Source organism: Bos indicus, chromosome 12 (genome assembly GCF_029378745.1).
Source record: "Bos indicus isolate NIAB-ARS_2022 breed Sahiwal x Tharparkar chromosome 12, NIAB-ARS_B.indTharparkar_mat_pri_1.0, whole genome shotgun sequence".
NCBI classification, from domain to species: Eukaryota; Metazoa; Chordata; class Mammalia; order Artiodactyla; family Bovidae; genus Bos; species Bos indicus.
The window spans coordinates 48748838-48769725 of record NC_091771.1 but is presented as its reverse complement, the minus strand read 5'-3'; the positions used below and the strand labels follow the sequence as shown (position 1 = coordinate 48769725).

The 20888-nt window shown below is 39.6% G+C and overlaps 1 protein-coding gene across 17 annotated transcripts in view; it reads left to right on the top strand.

Annotated features, from left to right (window-relative positions):
• The window catches only part of KLF12 (KLF transcription factor 12), a 567887-nt gene that overhangs the window by 116173 nt on the left and 430826 nt on the right, over positions 1–20888 (top strand). For 3 of the 17 annotated variants that reach the window (XM_070800617.1, XM_070800608.1, XM_070800625.1), the window contains exon 1: positions 1–20888. This exon is cut by the window's left edge. The exons of 6 other annotated variants lie outside the window; for them this stretch is intronic. The gene's annotated coding sequence lies outside the window, so the exon portion shown is untranslated. 8 more of the 17 variants (XM_070800622.1, XM_070800612.1, XM_070800619.1 and 5 more) reach the window with 5 other exon arrangements.

The following is a 20888-nucleotide window of genomic DNA, read 5'->3' as shown; positions in this document are numbered from 1 at the left end:
TTAATTTTAAAATTTATTTTAATTGGAGGATAATTACTTTACAATATTGTGATGGTTTTTGCCATACATCAACATGAATCACCCACAGGTATACATGTATTCCCCCCCGCCCAATTCCTGAACCCTTCTCCCACCTCCCTCCCCACCCTATCCTTTTGGGTTGTCCCAGAGTGCTTGCTTTGGGTGCCCTGCTTCATGCATTGAACTCACATTGGTCATCTGTTTTACACATGATAATGTACATGTTTCAATGCTATTTTATCAAATCATTCCACCGTCGCCTTCTCCCACTGAGTCCAAGTCTGTTCTTTACAGCAAGACAGATTTCTATTTTCTTTTCCTTTTTTTTAAAAACTCAGATCAGAAATGCAAAGCCTGCCCTTTCTGCTGGCATAGTCCTGTAGGGGTTTATGAGCAAAGTAAAGGAAGTGGGATGTGGACCATGTATAATTTATTAGCATATTGAAAACAAATTGAATACTGTGCTGGACAGTAAAGGACCACAGAACAGCCCCAACATGGGAGAAAGTACTGTTCCATTGTATCTCTGAAACCCTTAAGAAAAAGATCTATCACTTGTAAACAATTTTTTTTTTTTTGTATAACATAAACTGCATTTAAATTTTCTGATTCTGAACTCAGCCTTGTGGGCCCCCACACTGAAGATCCTTCAGAAAAGCATAAGTGAATATTTGATTTGAAAATCACCTACCGGATGCTGTTTTAACCACTTTTGAAATGGTCTAAAAATGTACACAGAGCTCAGGCCCTTCGGAGACTTAGAAAAAGTCCAGGGACCTCAACCAAATGGAGATAAATTTAGAGATAATGAGATACTAAGTTTGAGCATGAGAAATTCGCTCCTTTTCAGCTTCACTGATGCAAGTATTTTCAATTCAAAAAGCAAGAGGTGTCCTCTGATAAGTAGTTTCCTACAATAGGAGTGAATCAAAGCAGACACTCTTTAGCATGAGTGCACTTAGGGGTCATGGCTGTGCACGCTGCCATGATTCAACCCTGTTGAGCAATGAGACGTCAGAGACAGGAAGCCGCCTTGTTTATTAGAAGTAGGGTAACCACAGTCTCAGCCAACTGAGGAAGGTTCTGCTGGCACTTTCATTCTGAATAGCAAACCCTAGTGCAAGGAAAAAAAAAAGCCAAAGTGTTTGGTATAGGTGTTTATATACGACTAAACCTCTTGTTTACTTCTTAATTTTTTATTTAATTAAAAGAGCACAATCCTTACATTTCTTATTCAGTAACAGTTAACAGTTTAGCAGGGCTCTGACAGAAGTCAAGGATGAGAGGGCATGGCCTGGATTTCTGCATATTTGAAGGTAATGAAACCTTTGTTTAGGTGGGTGCTTCCTTAAAGCTGTTCTAGAAGACATGTATTGAGAGAGTCCACCATGTTTCAACAGGAAAAAGATCGTTATTGCCTTAGGATTTCTGGGATGGTGTGGGAGGAGTTGCAGAATAATTTTATATTATTCAGTAGAATTGGGGGCATCATTTGGAACATTCTCAATTACAGATGAAGAAGCTAAGACCCTGAAGTGTCACTTTCATAAAATCTCACTATCTAAGAAGTATTAGTGGAAATTGGATGAATGAATCGAATTGTGAGTTACTTTATATTCAATATTAGACTTGCTGTTTGGGGGAAAACTAAGAAAAAACTGTAATATGCTTGTAGTAAAGCTTTCCTGGCTTTAATTGATTCTTTCTCTGATACTTACAGATCATGAAATTTAGTATAGGTTTTTAAAAGCCAGGCTTGAAATCTGACTTCCCCTTTGTTGCTGGGACCCCAGGAAAGTGACTTATGTTTGGGTCCTCAGTTTTCTCCTGTGTAAAATGAACTTAATAAAAGAACCTACGTAAAAGGATTGTTATGAAGTTTTGAAAGAACAGATCTGAAAGGCTTTAGTGTGGTGTCTGCTATGTAGAAAGAGCAAAGTAAACGTGGCGTATTCAGATGATGACTTATAATGACTTATAATGTTATTTTGTTCTACAATACCTCAAGGCCCTCGTTTAAAAGATTCATCTTCATTTCCATCCGAGTACTAGGCCCCACAAGGGACCAAGGTTTACATTTCCCCTTATCCCTGTATATTGGAAAAATAATTTTCTTTCTGCTGAGCTGAAATGAATACTTCATCAGGAATAAAGTTCAAGAAGTTAACACCTGTAAAGAGAGGTCAGTGAACATTTCAGAGTAGATTATAGGAATACCCCCAAGTTCACAATGACAGTTTCATTCAAGGTCATCTTATATATTAAGGTCTCCTCTTTATTGCTTGCACTTCTTACTCTTGACTATATATGGTATGCATTTTTATATGTGGTTTTTGCATTTATTAATATTATTTAAATGATGAAGTTATGAGTTTTTCTTTGGACCTGTTTTATGGATGAGAAAACTGAAGCTTTGAGAAACTTGTTAAAAAGTGGTTGCATTAACTTTGTTTTACTTTTTGCTTTTTTTCCTGTGTCTCCATCTCTCTTTTCATCTGGTTCTTTTCCTCACTGTACTTCTTAACTCCTTCCTTTTTACCTTTCATCTTATTCTCCCTGTGTGTGTTATTTTAGTCTTTTTCATTTTATTTTTCCCTTATTCTTCCTCATTCCTCATAGGTATAACAAAAATTAACTTTTAAGAGTTGTTGAATCTAATGAGTTTTGAATTTCATACCCACTTTGAAAGGAGAGAATATATAGATTTTTTTAATAAAGCTGTTGAATTAAGTTATACTTTGTGGCCAGCTGTTTAACTCATCTCCCTTGCATGTCCATGACAAGCTGACAGGAAAAATAGTTTGTTACTCAAGTTTAAGAGATGGAGGCGACTCATGGATATATATCTTGAAAATCTTGTCACTGATAGATAATTTGGCTTGTACTCTGGTTTTAAAAGACATCATATAGTAGCTACTATTTCAGTTGCTTTAAATCTGTCTTCTCAGAGGACAAAACCTGTAACCTATTCTTTGAGAGTCTAGTGAGTTTAGTTGGACCCTTTTCGGAAATAGTGGGCGGAGGTCAGAGCCCCGTCCTGAGCCTGGGGCTGGGCATAGTCTGGGGACACTTGGCCTGCTGGCCTGCTCTGTCTCTCCATCTCGAACTGACTGTCCCATCGCACTTGGTACCTCCCCAGTTACACTCTGAACCCCTTGCCCTTCCTTTTTGTTAGAAGCCCCTCTAGAGTTAGCTTTGTGGAAGATAAGGGAAACTGAAAGGCGTCCAGAAGCAAACAAAAGCTTGAAATGGAATACTAGACCATATTTTAAAAAAAATTCCTTGTCAGGTTCCAACAGCTGTGCCTGGCAGCCCATAGTTGACCTTAACCCTTCTCCTCTCATCCCTTAATGGCTCCCAGTAACTTAAAAAAAAAACAAAAAACCAAACTTCTGGGCTCTCAAGTTATGCAGAGCACTACAACTTTCTCTGACGCTGGAGTCCTGAACCTCCTTTTCCTTATCTGAAGAGTCATGAATGTTCTCTAACTCCAGGTCTTGCACTTTCCCCTTTAAGAGGTTTCACAATGGAAGGAGGAGTAAGCAGATTTTTTTCCCACCAAGTTGAATTTCACCCCCTTTGCCTCCCAAACAAGGCAGACATGGCTTTTCAATATTTTTCCACTCTTCTTTTACATGTAGAATTAAAGCAAAACAAATTATGGTAATCTTGGCTTTTTGGTTGAGTAGATTTTGGATGAGTTGAAGTTTACTGTAACTTTGAAATAACATTTTTCAGTTTGACAGTAGAGTCGGGTAACACAATTTTCATTTTCACAGATTACTTTTCTGAGCCTATTTGCAGACCAGAGCATGACAAATACATGAATAAGTTTCACTTCTTTTCTCTGCTTAGGAAACTCTTCATGTTAAATAGGATTCGTACATACTCAAAGGGATAAACTGCATAATTTTACACCTAGTGCCATATAAGTTGGATTTCTTATTCATCACACACCATATGCAGTGTTATTAATCTTTACTGTAAGTAGAATGACAAGTGAGCAATAAAAACAGGCCTTAAAAACTACCAGCAAACATACAGGGAAAAAAAAATCTCCTAACAGATGCTTCAGAAAGAAGTGACAGTCAGTGAAATTTGGGTTACATGTGTGTTGCACAACTGATGCCTTGGGGTGTGCCCTCAATATGGTTCATGGTTTTCACCTCAAATTCTAGCAGGGGCTCCATGGTGTTCTCCTTGTTTTCCTCCATACCCCTCGTTTCCTTCTTCCCCTGTACTTCCCACACCTCTTACATCCTATGACAAGCATCTTCTCTGGGTGGGAGCTGCTTGACCTTTTTCTCTTCCCTTTCACTCTTCAGGCAGGTGTTGCGTTTGTCTGTATCCGTGGTCCCAAGCGTGTCCATCTTCCCTGAACGGGGTTGAGAATTGCTTTTAAAGTGGACGGCCTCACTTAACACTTGATGCTTCCCATAACTGTGTCCTCTGCTGTCCTTACCCATTTGTACAACCCACTGTTGCTTGTTGGGCCCATTCCTGAGTCTTGCTGTGCCACCCTTTATCCTGGTCCCGGGCTTGGTGCATGATAGCCCTTGCTTCCTGGCTGTCTGTTGCTGGGAACAGCTGTGTTTGGGGTAGATGAGCGCTGGTGTTTCTTCTGTCGTCATTGCTTACCCATACCCTACTCTGTTAAATGTAAATCCCTCTTTGGATGTGTCTTGGTTGTTTCATGTGCTGAGCCACAGAGCACTCTGCCTGCAGAGAAGTTAAGACCAGCTCGAAGGCTGAAAGGCCTATTATTCTGCCCTGGGGAGTAGGTTAAAGAATCTTGATTGTGCCTGCAATTTGTGTGCAAACTCCAGAGATAAGCATCATCTGTGCACATTGATACAGAAACCCTACCTACTGGGGTATAAACCTTGTTGCTTTCTGTGACATCTTGTAAAGAACCAGGAAAAAAAACAATTTACAAGTATCCTCAGATACTTTGATGACAAAGTAAATGCCTTGCATTGATTTGTTATTGTGGTCCATTAACAAAAGCGCCATGTATTTTTTCTTCTTCTAATAAGTTGCTTTTTAGCCAGTGTTTTGCTTTTTTTAAGTGACTAGAATGGATTTGAGAAGCAGAAGTCTTAAATTTCCAACTTACTTGTTGTTAAGACTACAAGGCATTTTGGGGAGAATGTAAAGGGCAGATTTTGACTTCCTGAAACTTCCAATTAACTTTCCTTTGATTGTTTCTCTTGATATGATTTTTGTCATGTTTTTTAAATATATAATAATGTCGTCAGTGATGTCAAGGTTTCCTGGGACATAAAGAGTTTCAGTCACTCTTATCCATCCTGGTAGATGCCCTTGAACAAAAAATTTAACTTCTCTTTCCCTGCCCATAAGATGTTAATTATAACAATTAGTCCGCACTTTGTTCATAGCAATGTCATGATGCTTTGGAATAGATGTCATGCGTAAATATGAAGTACAGTGTAACAATGGGATTTTTATCTTCTTTAACATCAAATCTTTGCTCATTAATTTTTAATTAGGATAGCTGGACTTTGAAGATGTTTAAGTTTGTGAGTCAGTCTTCTTAGTAAGATCACAGGGGTATTCCTTTTGCTTTTGTTTTTTTATTTTTACAATTTTTATATGATTTTGGCAGGTAGTTGATTTACAGTGTTGTGTTAGTTTCAGCGGTACAGCAGGGTAACTCAGTTATGCGTATGCATAGATCCATTCTTTACAGTGTTGTGTTAGTTTCAGCGGTACAGCAGGGTAACTCAGTGATGCGTATGCATAGATCCATTCTTTTCCAGATTCTTTTCCTGTATAGGTTATTACAGAGAATGGAGTCAAGTGTCCTGGGCTGTACAGTAGGTCCTTGTGTACTCCTTTCGTTTTCACTTGGGGAAATGAGGAATGAGCAGTTCTGTCAAGAATGGAAATTAACTCAGGGCTTTTCATTTTCTGGAGAGTCTAATGTAGTCAGTAAAGTATGTACTATGTTCAGAACACCAAAAAAGTTGCATGAACGGGGAGGCGGCAGTACAGCTGCCCTGGGCTCTGATCTTGAAGCTGTCTCTCATTAGTAGCGTGCTCCTGGGTAAGTCATGAGGTGTTTTCTCATTTGTAGAATGAGTCATCTGAGCCTGCCAATCCCAAAGTTTGCTTGTGTTCTGTCCTCTTGAAACCACGTTTCCACGTCCCCACCCTTCCTTGCTTGCCCCTTCTGTCCCTGTCAGGTTTTGGACGTGGCCTCTGCGAGGGAGCTGATGTGGACCTCAGTGAGCTGCTTCTCTGTGGTGCTGAAGTTGCTGATGAGAAGACGCCAGCTCCTAACAACAGGGCCCTGAACTTTTTTTTTATGTTCTGTATTGTGCATAAATTATTTCTGGCTAAAGCATCTAGAAGTTTAAATGATCACTCTTAGTTGCTTTGACTTTCCTTTGTGAATCATCCTTGCTGTTTTGCCTAACTGGGTGGTTGTTAGTCTTTAGAGTTAGAGCTGGACTTTCTGTGTTTTGTTTTTAACCCCTTTGGGTCTAAGACTTTTGATGCTGTGAGTTGTCTGAAATACCTGTTGGAGACAGGAGCAGTTTCAAATTTAACATACCTTAATCCTAGCTATGGGCTTCCCTGGCGGCTCAGTGGTATAAAGAATCTGCCTGCCAGTGCAGGAGACGCAGGTTCCATTCCTGGGTCTGGAAGATCCTCTGGAGGGGAGGGCATGGCCCCCCACTCCAGTATTCTTGCCTGGGGACAGAGGAGCCTGGTGGGCTACAGTCCATGGGGTCACGAAGAGTTGGGCATGACTAAACAACAGCAACAATCCTATCTTATTGATGGTACACAGAAAAATTTACCGGGATTTGGAATTTTGTACAAAAAATTGTAACTTAAATTACTTTTCTTATAACTAATAAACAAGGCTTTAAATGCCCGTAACGATATTCTGTAGTCACTTGTCCCACAAAATGAGTTTGTCTCCAGTTGTTCAATGAATGAGTCTCTAGTCCCCTTTACCCTTCATTCTTTGTCTTCCTTCAGACACGCCAAAAGGCTTTCTGATTTTCCTCCACCTCCCTTTCCTTCTCATCCGTCTACTCATACACTTTTCAGCAGTATTTTTAGCACATTTTCTCATCCAGAGAGGTCAGTGCAGTAATTTAAAATTTCAGGCATTCATTTTATACTTAACATCTGCTGTGTGTGAAGCCCGGTACCCAGGTAGGGAAGTGCCACTGTTCACGAAGCATCTGTCTGGCCTTAGGAAGCCAGTGGGGGCAGTGTGTTGATGGTAAACAGCTCTAGCCTCTCACTGCTTGTCTTTGCATACGGTCTCGTGGCTTATTGAGTATGTGACTTTGGCCAGTCTTTACCTTCTCTCTACACTGATTCCTTTTCTGTGAAATAGGGATGTTAAGCCTGCCTCCTGGGGTTGCTTGATGTTAAATGAATTAATACATTGAAAAGACTTAGTATGATCCCTAACACATCATAGTCCTTATTGTTTATTATTATATTACTGTCATTCATTGGTAGTGGTACTACTGTTGATAGTGGTAGGTGGTATTTCTTGCCATCATGATTTTTACAGTTTTATGGAAAGTTGAGAGTTCTATTATATGGAATATGTATTAAGTATAAATTATGTTTGGAGTATAGTTTTTCACCACAAATGGCAAATAAAAAAACTTTTGTCTATGAATGTTATATTTAATAAAATTCAGTTAGATTCTATATTAACCTACTGTGATACATAGTCCGTCTTTAATTATTTTAGGTGTTTCAGTTTATGATAACAAGTATCTGAAGAGTTGACTCATTGGAAAATACCCTGATGCTGTGAAAGATTGAAGGCAAAGGGAGAAGAGGGCGGCAGAGGATGAGATTGTTAGATAGCATCACATACTCAATGGACATGAATTTGAGCAAGCTCTGGGAGACAGTGAAGGACAGGGAAGCCTGGTATGCTGCAGTCCATGAGTGGCAAAGAGTTGGGCATGACTCAGCAACTGAACAACAGCAAAACAACATCAGAAGATGCTTAGTATAAGCATAGACCAAGAAAATCTCGATATAGAGTTTCCTGATAATACGGCTGTTTCCTGATTCGGTATAAGTTAATGTGCATAAGTTTAAGTGAATGCTGGTGTGGCCGTGATAGATGGAGAGCACAGGGAAGACTCCAGAGGTTTTGGAGGGAAAGCCAGGTGTTGATTGGCAGAGATGAAGAGGAGAGGCCTAGCAGCTGAAGGGTGGAGTACCTTGGAATTTTTGGAGACAGAAATAAGCAGGTTATATGCAAGGGAGAGAAAGCCAATGCCCTCCAGCTTTCCCCCTCAGCTGTGATAGTGGGACAATAGAGCAGAAAAGGAGGGATGACATTATCTAGTAGGGATTATGTTTGATTCTTCTTGATTCCTGACTCATGGCTATGAGTGGCCTGATCATGTCCAAGGGACATTGCCTTTAAAATTTAGGGAACTGAAATAGAAACTTGCTTCTGGGAAAGAATTCTCCCATTTGAATTGTATATGCTGTGTTTCAGGCCAAGACGATGGGGTGTGACGTTGGGTGGGTAAGGTAGCCTGCTTCCTGGGGTATTAACTGATTCTCAGTGTTGATAAATGGACCAATTGTGATTTCCTTTCCATGGAGTGTCAGAAAGCTTCTTTTAAGTAGAATTAGCCTTCTCAAGAGTGGGACTAGTAGAAAACGTACCAAAAAAACAGAAGAAACCTTTTTTATTTGATTCAGAATTAATTCTCAGGATTGTCTGCTGGGCAGCAGGTGAGCACCACGAGCCTGCATGCCTGTGGCATGATGTGAGAGGCTAACACACTGTGTACCATGTTTGTGATGCCACATGAGGGCTACTTTAAATTTAGACTGTCTTCCAGCTTCTGGGCTTAAAAGCAACCTGACATTGATGGGAAGTTTTCTAGTTTAATTCTCACAGTTATTGTAAGAAGTTACAGTGTCTTCCTTTTTTTATGCATAAGGAAAATGAGGCAGAGAAGATACATAATGTAGAAAATACATAATTTGTTTTAGACGATATACCTAGAAAGGTTTGGGAGCCAGACTTGGAGTATGTGTTTTCTGATTCCAAACCCTTTTTTCTCTTTTTTAATTTGACACATCCTATATTTCTTCAGTTGTGTCCAACTCTGTGCAACCCTAAGGACTGTAGCCTGCCAGGCTCCTCTGTCCATGGGATTCTCCAGACAACGATACTGGAGTGTGTTGCCGTGCTCTCCTCCAGGACATCTTCTCGTCCCAGGGACTGAACCCGCCTGTGTCTCTTATATCTCTTGAATTGGCAGGCAGGTTCTTTACCACTGGCGCCACCTGGGAAGCCCCTATTTCCTTCTACTTCATCTCAGTTCTGGTCTTTGTCTTTTGTCTTTGAGGGCGGGGTTTAGGGGTGAATGGTGATGGTGTTTTGATCCTCGGCTATAGATAATTGAGTCCATCATGCTTTACCTTCCTTTGTGGAGAGGAAGGCTCCTCTCCTGCTTTATTCACGTTACTTCCTTGCTCTTTTGGTGTGCTCTTGCACTCCTCTTCCCTCGGTCATGCCCTGCTCCTCACCACCATCCAAGCATGCATTCGGACGTGGAGTATGTATGCAGGAGTCCTTGCAGAGTAGTCAGTGGTGTTGTGTATGTGTGTGCACGTGTGTGTTATAATGTTCATAACTGGTTCTATGCTATAAAACTCATTTTTCTTTCTTACAGTGCTCACCCAACACTGTATTTTTAAGTTCCAATTTTAAGATCCAATTTGCTGTCAGTTTTCACTTTGGCATAGTATTTCATAACATTCCCTTACTATTTTACTTTTCCATTCCCTAATGTCAGCCTAGTGCCTTCAGCTCCCATCAGTACAGTGTTGCCTTAAAGATTTCAAAACAGGTGTCTTTATGATGAATGATGAGATAGGGCTTAAACATACTTAATTTCACTAATTAACACCATATTTTTATTTTTTCCTATACTGACTCTACTAGTTTAAACATCTACCAGCTGTGTGTAAAATTTTCCTTTTTCCCAAATCACTGCAAAGACTTAACACTGTTCTCCTTTCTAATTTTACACCATTCTGATAGATAAAAAGGAATAGATTACTTTGATATGTATCCCCTTGATTTCTAGTGAGTATTACTCTCTCTCCTATTCTCCCTGCCTTATTATATTGTCCTTTACCTTTATGGATATTCAGTTCAGTTCAGCTGCTCAGTTGTGTCCGATTCTTTGTGACCCCATGGACTGCAGCACGTCAGGCTTCCCTGTCCGTCACCAGCTCCCGAAGCTTGCTCAAACATATCCATCAAGTTGGTGATGCCATCCAGCCATCTCATCCTCTGTCGTCCCCTTCTTCTCTTGCCTTCAGTCTTTCCCAGCATCCGGGTCTTTTCCAGTGAGTCAGTTCTTCACATCAGGTGGCCAAATAATTGGAATTTCAGCTTCAGCGTCAGTCCTTTCAATGAATATTCAGGACTGATTTCCTTTAGGATTGACTGGTTTGCAGTTCAAGGAACTCTCAAGAGTCTTTTCCAACACCACAGTTCAAAAGCATCAATTCTTCGGCACTCAGCTTTCCTTATAGTCCAACTCTCACATCCACACATGACTACTGGAAAAGCCATGGCTTTGACTAGATGGACATTTGTTGGCAAAGTAATGTCTCTGCTTTTTAGCGTGCTGTCTAGGTTGGTCATAGCTTTTCTTCTAAGGAGCAAGCATCTTTTAATTTCATGGCTGCAGTCACCACCTGCAGTGATTTTGGAGCCCAAGAAAATAAAGTCTTTCACCATTTCCTTTGTTTCCCTATCTATTTGCCATGAAGTGATGGGACTGGACGACATGACTTTAGTTTTCTGAATGTTGGGTTTTAAGCCAATCTTTTCACTCTCCTCTTTCACTTTCATCAAGAGACTCTTTAGTCCTACTCACTGTCTGCCATAAGGGTGGTGTCATCTGCATATCTGAGATTATTGATATTTCTCCTGGCAATCTTGTGCTTCATCCAGTCTGGCATTTCACATGATATACTCTGTATATGTTAAATATGTATATAATATAATACACTCTGTATATGTTAAATAAGCAGGGTGACAAAATACAGCTTTGACATACTCCTTTCCCAATTTGGAACCAGTCTGTTGTTCTATGTCCAGTTCTAACTGTTGCTTCTTGACCTGCATACAGATTTCTCAGGAGGCAGGTCAGGTGGTCTGGTATTCCCATCTTTTTCAGAATTTCCACAGTTTGTTGTGATCCACATAGTCAAAGGCTTTATTGTGGTTAATGAAGCAGAAGTGGATATTTTTCTGGAACTGTCTTGCTTTTTTGATGATTCAACAGATGTTGGCAATTTGATCTCTGGTTCCTCTACCTTTTCTAAATCCAGCTTGAACATCTGGAAATTCACAGTTCATGTACTGTTGAAGCCTGGCTTGGAGAATTTTGAGCATTGCTTTGCTAGCGTGTGAGATGAGTGCAGTTGTGCAGTAGTTTGAATATTCTTTGGCATTGCCTTTCTTTGGGATTGGAATGAAAACTGACCTTTTCCAGTCCTGTGGCCACTGCTGTTTTCCAAATTTGCTGGCATATTGAATGCAGCACTTTCATAGCATCATCTTTTAGGATTTGAAATAGCTCAGTTTGAATCCCATCACCTCTGCTAACTTTGTTCATAGTGATGTTTCTAAGGCCCACTTGACTTCACATTCCAGAATGTCTGGCTCTAGGTGAGTCTTCACACCATCGTGGTTCTGGGTCATGAAGATCTTTTTTTTTTGGTATAGTTCTCCTCTGTATTCTTGCCAGCTCTTCTTATCTTCTGCTTCTGATATTCAGACCCTAAATAACTCTTACTTGGACTGGTGAAATATTCTAACTAGAGTCTCTGTGTCATTCTCCAGAGCCGCTTGCTCAGTGCTGTCAGATTTATCGTCCTAAACTTGTCACCTGGATCCTCTGCCCCAGATCTCTTAAAGGCTTTGCATCTTCTCTCTATGAAGTCAGCTCCTCTGGTGTGAACTGCTTGCCCCCATCCAGCTCCACCACTGTGATATGGTTGGTCCACAGTGTATTTTTAGTCTTGGCTTCTACGCATCCTTATGGCCCTAGACATGTTTCACGTCTCTTCACTGTGCATGACTCCACATGGTGTGCCCTCCTAATTCTGTCAGAAATCCTTACTTTGTTCTTTTGCTTTTATCAAAACTTGGTTTGCACGTAGTTTAAACAGACTGACCATCACAGCCGGTTAATAAACAGCGGCAAGTCTTTTCTTGTTTTTCCATCTTCTGAGGAAATACTCTCAATTGTCTAACAAACTGATGGTTACCAAAGGGGAAATGTGTTGGGGGCATAAATCAAGAGCTTGGATGAACATATACATACTACTGTTAAATATGTATGAGATAACCAACAAGGACCTCCTGTTACAGCACAGGGAATTCTACTCAATATTCTGTGGTGACCTATATGAGAAAAGAGTCTAAAAAAGAGTAGATACATGTATATGTTTATCTGAATCACTTGCTGTACAACTGAAACTTAACACTGTAAATCAACTGTACTCCAATTAAAAACCCTTTGTATCTCTAACTCTTGCATTACTTAGCTTGTCTTTTGTTTCCTTTAGTGTTTGCCCTTATCTGTGGATTTCCGGTGTGTGAACAGGATTGAACCCTTTCCCACCCGCTCTGTGTACCAAACCCACGGCTTTGCTGTCACACTGTAATTGTGTCAGCTCTGGTTCAATCCATATTAAGTGTTCACATAATTACAGCTATGGAGACACTACTCAAAGGTCAACTCTTCCTTTCTTGTAGGTTGTATTGTCAGGATTTTTGTTTGCTGAGTTTTTTGAAAATTCTTATCCCTCCTCTAGTCCTGAGTTGTCTGATTCTCTTCTCTTTGCCTTCGTGTTGCGTCAGGGCCTTCTTCTTGGCGTCTTGGCACTGCCCTGCCTCGCACACAGCTGTGGCCCTGCGGCCCCATACTTGTCAGTCCTTTTCCTCTCTTGAGCCATCTGTCTCCTTATCTCCTGGTTCCTCCTCCTTTGTTTACCTCCTTTGCTTTTTGTCTCCTCCTTCCTGAGAAGAGTCTTGTAGGAGAGGTACGTGTTTGACATCTAGCATATCTTTACTTTTGTATTTGATTGATGGCGTGGTTGGGTCTGCAGCACATAGGGTGGCACGTTATTTTGCTTTGGGATTTTGAAGGTATTCTCCATTCCAGCTTCCATTTGGATGCCATTATGATTCTCCATACTTCTGTTGATGACCTTTCATTTCCCCTCCCCGCTTGCCTTTTCTCTCTCTTTGGAATCTTGTAGAAGGCTCTTCCTATTGCAGGAGTCCTGAATTTCTCAAGGATATGCAGTTGATCAGTTTTCATCAAATTTTGCAGGTTCTATCATTTGCAGCTGGTTCAGCATTCTGTCCACTTTTAAATCCTTATTTTATGGAAATTCTTTTTTTTTTTTCAAACACACAAATCTCTTGTTATCCAAATTGATTCATTTACTGAGTTCAGATAGCAAGCGACCAGATAGGAATATGTCAGAGGATCCAGGAATACTGTTTCCTCCAAAGCTGGCTCCTTCAAAATTTCTTATCAACTGTTCAGTTCAGGGAGTTTGGGAAGCATGGCAGGGTCGTGCCTGGTTCATGCTGTGCTCATCTCCCCGTTCTGTTTCCTCTTTAATGCCCGTATTCCCAGGTTGAAATCCTGGACTTCAATGCCACTTTTCTTCAATTCCAATTATTATTTTGCTTCTGTTCTGTCTTTGCTTCTACTTTCTGAATGGTCATGTCATCATCATCTTCCCATCCTTTTATTTATATCATTTTGTTCTACTGTCACATTTTTAATTTCCAAAAGCACTTGTTGTTCTTACAGTAATCCTTTGTTCATGATGTCCTCTTTTTGTGTTCGAATGCATTTACAATCGCCATAATCTCTGATGGGAGCAGCAAACAGCTTTCTGTAAGCTCTGCGTTAGAATGTGGGCTTCTCAGCAGAGTCACCTGGCTGGACTATGGCTTGTTGAGCCCCTGGTGGCAGGAGGTATCTGTAGGCTTGATTCTAGGACCAGTTAGCTTCTCATAGACGGATCTTCCAGACTCCTGCCTACAGGTATAGGCCAGGCAGCCATGTGAAACGTGAATGGGAAGAAAACTGGGCATCTCAGCACTCTGCTTGCCCCCAACTCTGTTCTCTGTATGATTTCCCCACCCTCACAGAGTCCCAGGACTCCTAAGTAGAGGCCCCATGCTTTGCTCTATCCAAAGACCAAAGCATTCCTCTTCCAGGATTGGAGAGGGCGGTCATGTGTATTCAGTGAAGTATTGGAAGATCTAACTAATTCTCAGAGACATTGTCAACCAGTCTCCCTGTTATAGCTTAACTTTACCCCCATTTCTAGAGTCACATGGAACTGACAGCCTCTGAGATTCTGGAAGGTTTTGTTGGTTAAGTGAGTTGCTTCTCAGTTTTCCTCCCAATTGGCTGAGCTTCATTCAGCTTTCTAGGGTCTGCTAAATCATTTACCTTACCTCCATCTGCTTTTTGCCTTTCCATATATATATATATGTATTTGCTATTATTGACTCATCTCACATCCTGTGCCAGAAGAAAAATCTATTACCTCTCATTTTATTTGAATTGGAGAGAGAGTAAAAGTCAGTGTGTATCATCAATCTGTTCTTTCTTAATGCGAAAGTCATATTCTTGTTGGCTCTTTGTGTTTCCCTTTCTGTCAATCATTTATCCATATGTTTTAGCAGATTTTCTATTGAGTTTCTTGTCTTTTTCTTTGTAGAATTTCCTTATATATTGTAGTTTTAGTTCCTTATTGAGTTTCTATCCTTATGTTAACAAACTTGGGCCATGTGATAAAGCTCTGCTCTCAAAATTTTAATTTTCCAAAATGTGAAGTTAGATGTTAACACTACTGGATTCTGAGGGTGTGTATTGTTGTGTGAGACTCACACAGCGGAAGTACCACAGTGATTTAATGCCTTAAAAGTTTCTCTCTTTGTTTTAAATTACAGTCATTGAAAGAACACCTATTATGTAGCATATGATTTGTATAAGTTGTCTTGGTTGGAAATTGTAGAAACCCAGACTGGCAGAGGCTGATTGTCCCAAAATATCTGTTCTTTCCTCCTTCTGTGATAATAGAATTTTTTTCTGGAGTGTATGGCTTCCCAGAATAAAGATGACTGACATTTTCTAGCTTCTAGAGGTGACATTTTCTAGCTTCTAGAGGTGACTGAGGAAGTTCTAGCCAGTGAGATGTAAGTGGCTGCTAGGAACCCACCCGTGAAGTCACCTCATGGCTTCCTCCCTTCTTTCTTTCTGTGTGTGGCATGCTGATGCAATGTCAGGACGTCTAGCTGTCATCTTAAACCCATGAGAGGGGGTCAGATTCTTGGAATGGCTGTCCTGGTGAGCTGCATTTCACGTGGTCCTGTAAGACTTGGGGGAGGAGAACTTCCCGTACCAGCTCTGCATTCTGAATGCTAGAGATACAGGCTGCAGTTGTGTGTGTTTAAGCCACCGTCCTTTTAAATCTGTTTGTTTGCTGACACTTGCAGCTAAACCCAATCTTAACTGATATAGCAATGCATACTTGCTTAATCAAAAACAGGTTTAAGGCTTTTTGGCTTATGGGAATGGGTTCATCCAAGAGGTGAAGCGGTCTTAAGTCCTGCTCCATGAAGCAGTTTAAATTATGTCATTAGTACTCTCCTTCTCTATTCGCTTTTCAGGTTTGTTACTTTTGCTTGCTTTATTCTCAGACTGTTCAGATGTGGCAACAGTATGACTTCTGGTTTCCTCTGTCATGAAGACATTTATATTCTCAGAGAAAGAGCCAGCACTTTTTCTGATGATTTAACAGTTGTCCCTATTGCCTGTTCCCTAAACCAGTCAAAGGGGACCAGGGGAAGGATGCTCAGTTAGACCAGGGTCACATGCCCATTCCTGAGCTCCAGGCAGAGGGACATCCATTCCCAGACACAGGGACTACATGGAATTTCTCTGGAATGAAGGAGGGGCTGGTTCTCAGAAGATGCTGGGAAAATAAATATATGTTTGGTTGAATTATATATAATTACCTATCATGTTGCTGTGATTTTAAAATATATATATGTTACTACTTTCTTCCTTTTTCTGTGTTTTTCAGTAGTTCTTTCCAAACAATGTAATGAATGTTAAAATGAATGATGTTATTCATTTTGTTCATGAGGCAAATCACTGACAGTTAAGAGAGAAAAATAAAATTAATAGTGCAGGAAGAATGTACAAAGTATTCTTTGCCTGTACAGAATAGTAGATAGTAAGATGATCAGATAAAAATACCTGTGGTTAAAAAAAAAACTCACAGTATAATTTTAATAGAGATCATTTCTTAGTGATAATTAAGCATTCCTTATTAGAGTGGTTACAGTGTATCTTAGCAGACTGTCTCAACTATAGTCAAGAAACAACCTAATGGAACTCATTTGCAATTTGTAATTTTTGCCGGTAACTCTTCTTCTTCTCCAATGAGCCTCCTGAAAAGCCCCACCCAATATCACAGTTGACTCAAAGTTCTTATAATTGGGTGGAAAAGCAAATCTCAAGAGTCCCTCAAAATGAAATGAAATATATTGTTTCTTTTGGAAAACAAATGGAAAAATATAATTTTTAAAATACATTTTAAGAATACAGGTGTTGTAGCCTGTGAACAAACTACTTCTATAAATGTTCTTTACAGTTTTATTGAAGTATGATACACAAAAACTGCACATATTTAATGTAAGTAATTTGATGAGTTTGAACATCTGTGTACACCCATTATATCATCACCATAATCAAGGTAATAAACATATCCATTGCTTCCCAAGAGTTTGTGTCTTCTTGCTTTTTTTTTATGGTTCAGTTCAGTTGCTCAAGAACACTGAAAATGAGACATACTGTCTTAACAAATTTTTAAGTGGACAACATAATGTTGTTCGTTATATTTACTGTGTTGTAGAGCAGATCTCTAGAACTTGCTCTTCTTGTATTACTGTAACTTTATATCCATTGAACAGTAAGTAACTCCTCTTCCATAAACTTAAAAAATAAAGCCTTGCATAGAGGTGAGTCAGGCATTTTTAAAGATAAACTTTATATATATATATATATATTTTTTTTTTAAACTTTGGACTTATAGAAGAAAATGTGACAAGAGCACAGAACGTTTTCCTATACCCTACACCCTTGTTAGAAAAGCTTTGTTCCTATGGTATGTTTATTGCAGTTTTTTAACCAATACAGACACATTATTATAATAAGTTCATACCTGCTTCCCATCTTTTCAGTTTTTACCCACTGTCCTTTTCCTGTTCCAGGATTTCATCCAGCACCCACACTACATTTTGGGGTCATACCTGTTTGCCCTCTCGTGGCTATGGTACGTTTCCTGTATTTGATGACCTTGACAGTTTGTGGAATACCGGACTAATGTTTTGTAGGGTGAATCTCAACTGGTGTGTGTCCTTCTCATGATTAGTCTGGGCTTAAAGGATTTTGAGAGGAGGGTCACAGAGCTAAAGTGCCATTGTCGTGACGTCAGGTCAACAGAGTATTCGGTCAGAATGATTTATCACTGTTGATGCTGACCTGGGTTACCTGGCTGAGACAGGGTTGGTCAGGTTTCTCCACTGTAGTGTTATCCTCTTTCTTTCTTTCCTCACTGTTACTACCCTTTGGAAGGAAGTCACTGGGTGTCTCATATTTGAAGAGTGCGGTGTAATGGTTTCTCCTTGAGGGCGAAGTGTATACAGAAATTATTTGGACTTCTTCAGCTCATGAGGTTTGTCCATTGTACCTTATTATCTGTCTGTCTCTTTTTATCTAAACCTTTGTATTAGTATAGACTTTGCTGTTTGTTGTTTAGTCAGTAAGTCAAGTCTCTTTGTGGCCCCATGGACTGTAGCCCTCTGGGCTCCTCTCTGTTCATGGGATTTTCCAGGCAAGAACACTGGAGTGGGTTGCTATTTCCTAAGCTTATGGCTGTTTATTTTATGCTTTCAGTTATAATCTAATACTACTTAATTTTGTTACTCAAATTGTACTAGGTTGGCACTGGGAACTCTTTTCTTTGGTCCTTGTATCCTTTGACAAACTCCCTTGTGTTTTTGTGTGTTTTTTGTTTTTCTCTTGTCGTTCTTTCCCTTTCCCTTTGTCTTCCCCTTCCCCTCGTCTCTACTTTCTGGCTCTATAAGATGCTTCATGCTCATCTTGTGTATCTCCTGCCTCAGTCCTACAATCAGCCGTTTCTTTATAAGACATGGTTTCTTTTATTAGAGAATGGTATTAGAAACCAAGAACTGGGTACATGGTGTGCTTATTGCGGCTGGGGTGTTCTTATTATCTCATTTATAGGTGTAGAATTGGAGATCCCAAAGAAAAATGTTGGTAATGGAAGAGGGTAGAAATAGTTGTGGTCAGATTGTGGACTAAGAGGCCTGTCTGGGTAGTGTCTCTTCCATTCCTCTGCATTTTGGGAATGTTTTTCTCTCTGAGAATTTTTTGTGAGGTGGTTTATTTTCCTGGCCTTTCTCATGAGTCATTTATCTAAGGGCAAAGTATAAGAGAATTTTTATTAATGTTCTGACTGGCGGAGTTATTCATTGATTGATCACATCATTTTTTCTTTTTTTTTGCAGTTTGCCAAAAAGGCATACAATGAAATATGATCTGCTAAAGACTGTTGTATATTGTTTCTGACAATAAGAATAGATGCAAAATTCCTTACAAGATTATTGGTAAGCATGAAGCCCTTTAGGACTATTTAATAGATATAATGCTCCTCACTCTCTTCTCTCAACTTAAACAGCAGTTGCTCTGAGGACTTGCCTAATGTATTATAACTAGATCTACAGCCCGATTTTCACATTTTTTTTTTTTTTTATTTTCACATTTTAGTCTTTATTGAAAACATAAATATTATCTTGAGTAGAGAAAATCTTGAGAAACCTTCCTCAAGAAACTCTTCCTTAGAGAAAATTTTAAACCCTGTCTAATGGTATAGCACATACTGTTTTTGTCCCTTTGGATTAATTACTCAGTGCTCTTAGAATGGGCTTCCCTGGTGGCTCAGTGGTGAAGAACTGAGCCTGCCAGTACTAGAAAGGTGGGTTTGATCCCTGGATCGGTAAGATCCCCTGGAGGAGGAAATCGCAATCCATTCCGGTTTTCTTGCCTGGAAATCCCATCGACAGCGAGGAGCCTGGTAGGCTACAGTCCATGGAGTTGCAAAAGAGTCAGACACAGCTTAGTGACTGAACAACAACCAAGTTCTTTAGAAATGGGAGATCGGTAGCTTTTACTGGTTTTCCTGGTCAGGGATCAAGATACTTCTATAATCTGGATTTACTGTATTTCAGGAAAACATCAAAAAACACTGCAGCCATTATGGAAACAGAGAGTGTACACACACTCATGCACACACAGAGGTTAATTTCCGATGAGGTCTGCTCTGTGTCAGGAAATTGAAGTGAGTTGTTTCATTTTCACTGCTACTGTATTAATGTGGACAGAATGGCTCTCCATTAGGCTACCATGAATTATGTTATCCTTGTCCTCCTTCTCCACACCTATATTTAGCCATCTCTAAGTAGATTCTATTCTTTTGAAGCATTTGAGCACATTATTTTTTGATGGTTGAAATGGTTTAATTTGTCAAGGGATGAGGGTCTTAATTTTATTTTTTTTCTGGCTGTTAGCAGACTAATTAGGAAAGCTTGAGCAGTGCTAGTCCTGTACTTCAGCCAAACTTTCAAGTTTACAGACTTAATGAAAAAATAATATTTCACAAAGGGAATCTTCAGTTTAACCTTGTGGAGAGTGTTTTAGTCAATCAGTCAATTAGTCAGACATTGCTTATCATGCATGGGGTCTTAATACCTTTCTTCTAATTTTTTTTTTTTTTTTTAACTGATGAGCCTTTGCTGTTTTCTTGAATCTCTGATTCCTATTTTACTCTTATTTCTCCATACTTTGCTGTGTCTCCTGGGATATGTGGTAAAGTTCCTGCCCATAGAGATCATTGTGCTATCTCAGTTTTAATTTGTGCCTCAGTTAATGCTTTTCTCATGTTCATTTAAATGCTTTATGAGTTTCTGTTCTCTGAAGCATAGATCTTATCTGTTTGATTGAATGACACATTGCAAATATTTAATGTTTCATATTTATGAGGGCTTTCTGAATTATTTTATTACCCTTTTGGACATACTTATCAGGTCTTACTTAAATGATGTTAAGACTCAGCAATCCATTAAGCCTTTTTCAATCAATTCAAACTGAGGCTGTAACGAGGATTCCTGTAGTCCTAACTCCCACATGTTCACCCATAGCTGAGTCAAAAGAGAGATTATTTTCTGGGTTAGCTTCTAGGAATCTTTAGGACCTTTGACCTCTTGATATCATTGTTACAGTAAAAGCATGGACTATTGGCTGGTCAGGAGAGATGCTCCCAGGTCAGATTCATTTTCAGGATTGGGTCCTCACACTGTAAATTGCATTTGAGATCTTATCTATTAAGAATTAGCCAGTAGATAACCTCATTCTAAATATTTAAGTAAGTTATTAATAAATCAAATACATTAACAGAAAATAATAGTAGCAAACACTTACATAGCCCTTTTAAGCATATACCTATTTTCTGTGAAGCAAGTACTGTGTCATAATATTTGTTTTGCAGGTGATGAAATTATGGTGCTGATAATTTATATACTCTGATTGTATTCACACAATAGCAAGGCAAGATTGGACCATTCTGACTTGAGAGACTGCTGTAAAAACGATACTATCCTGCCCTGAGATCTGTCCCTTCCTTTGGAGAGA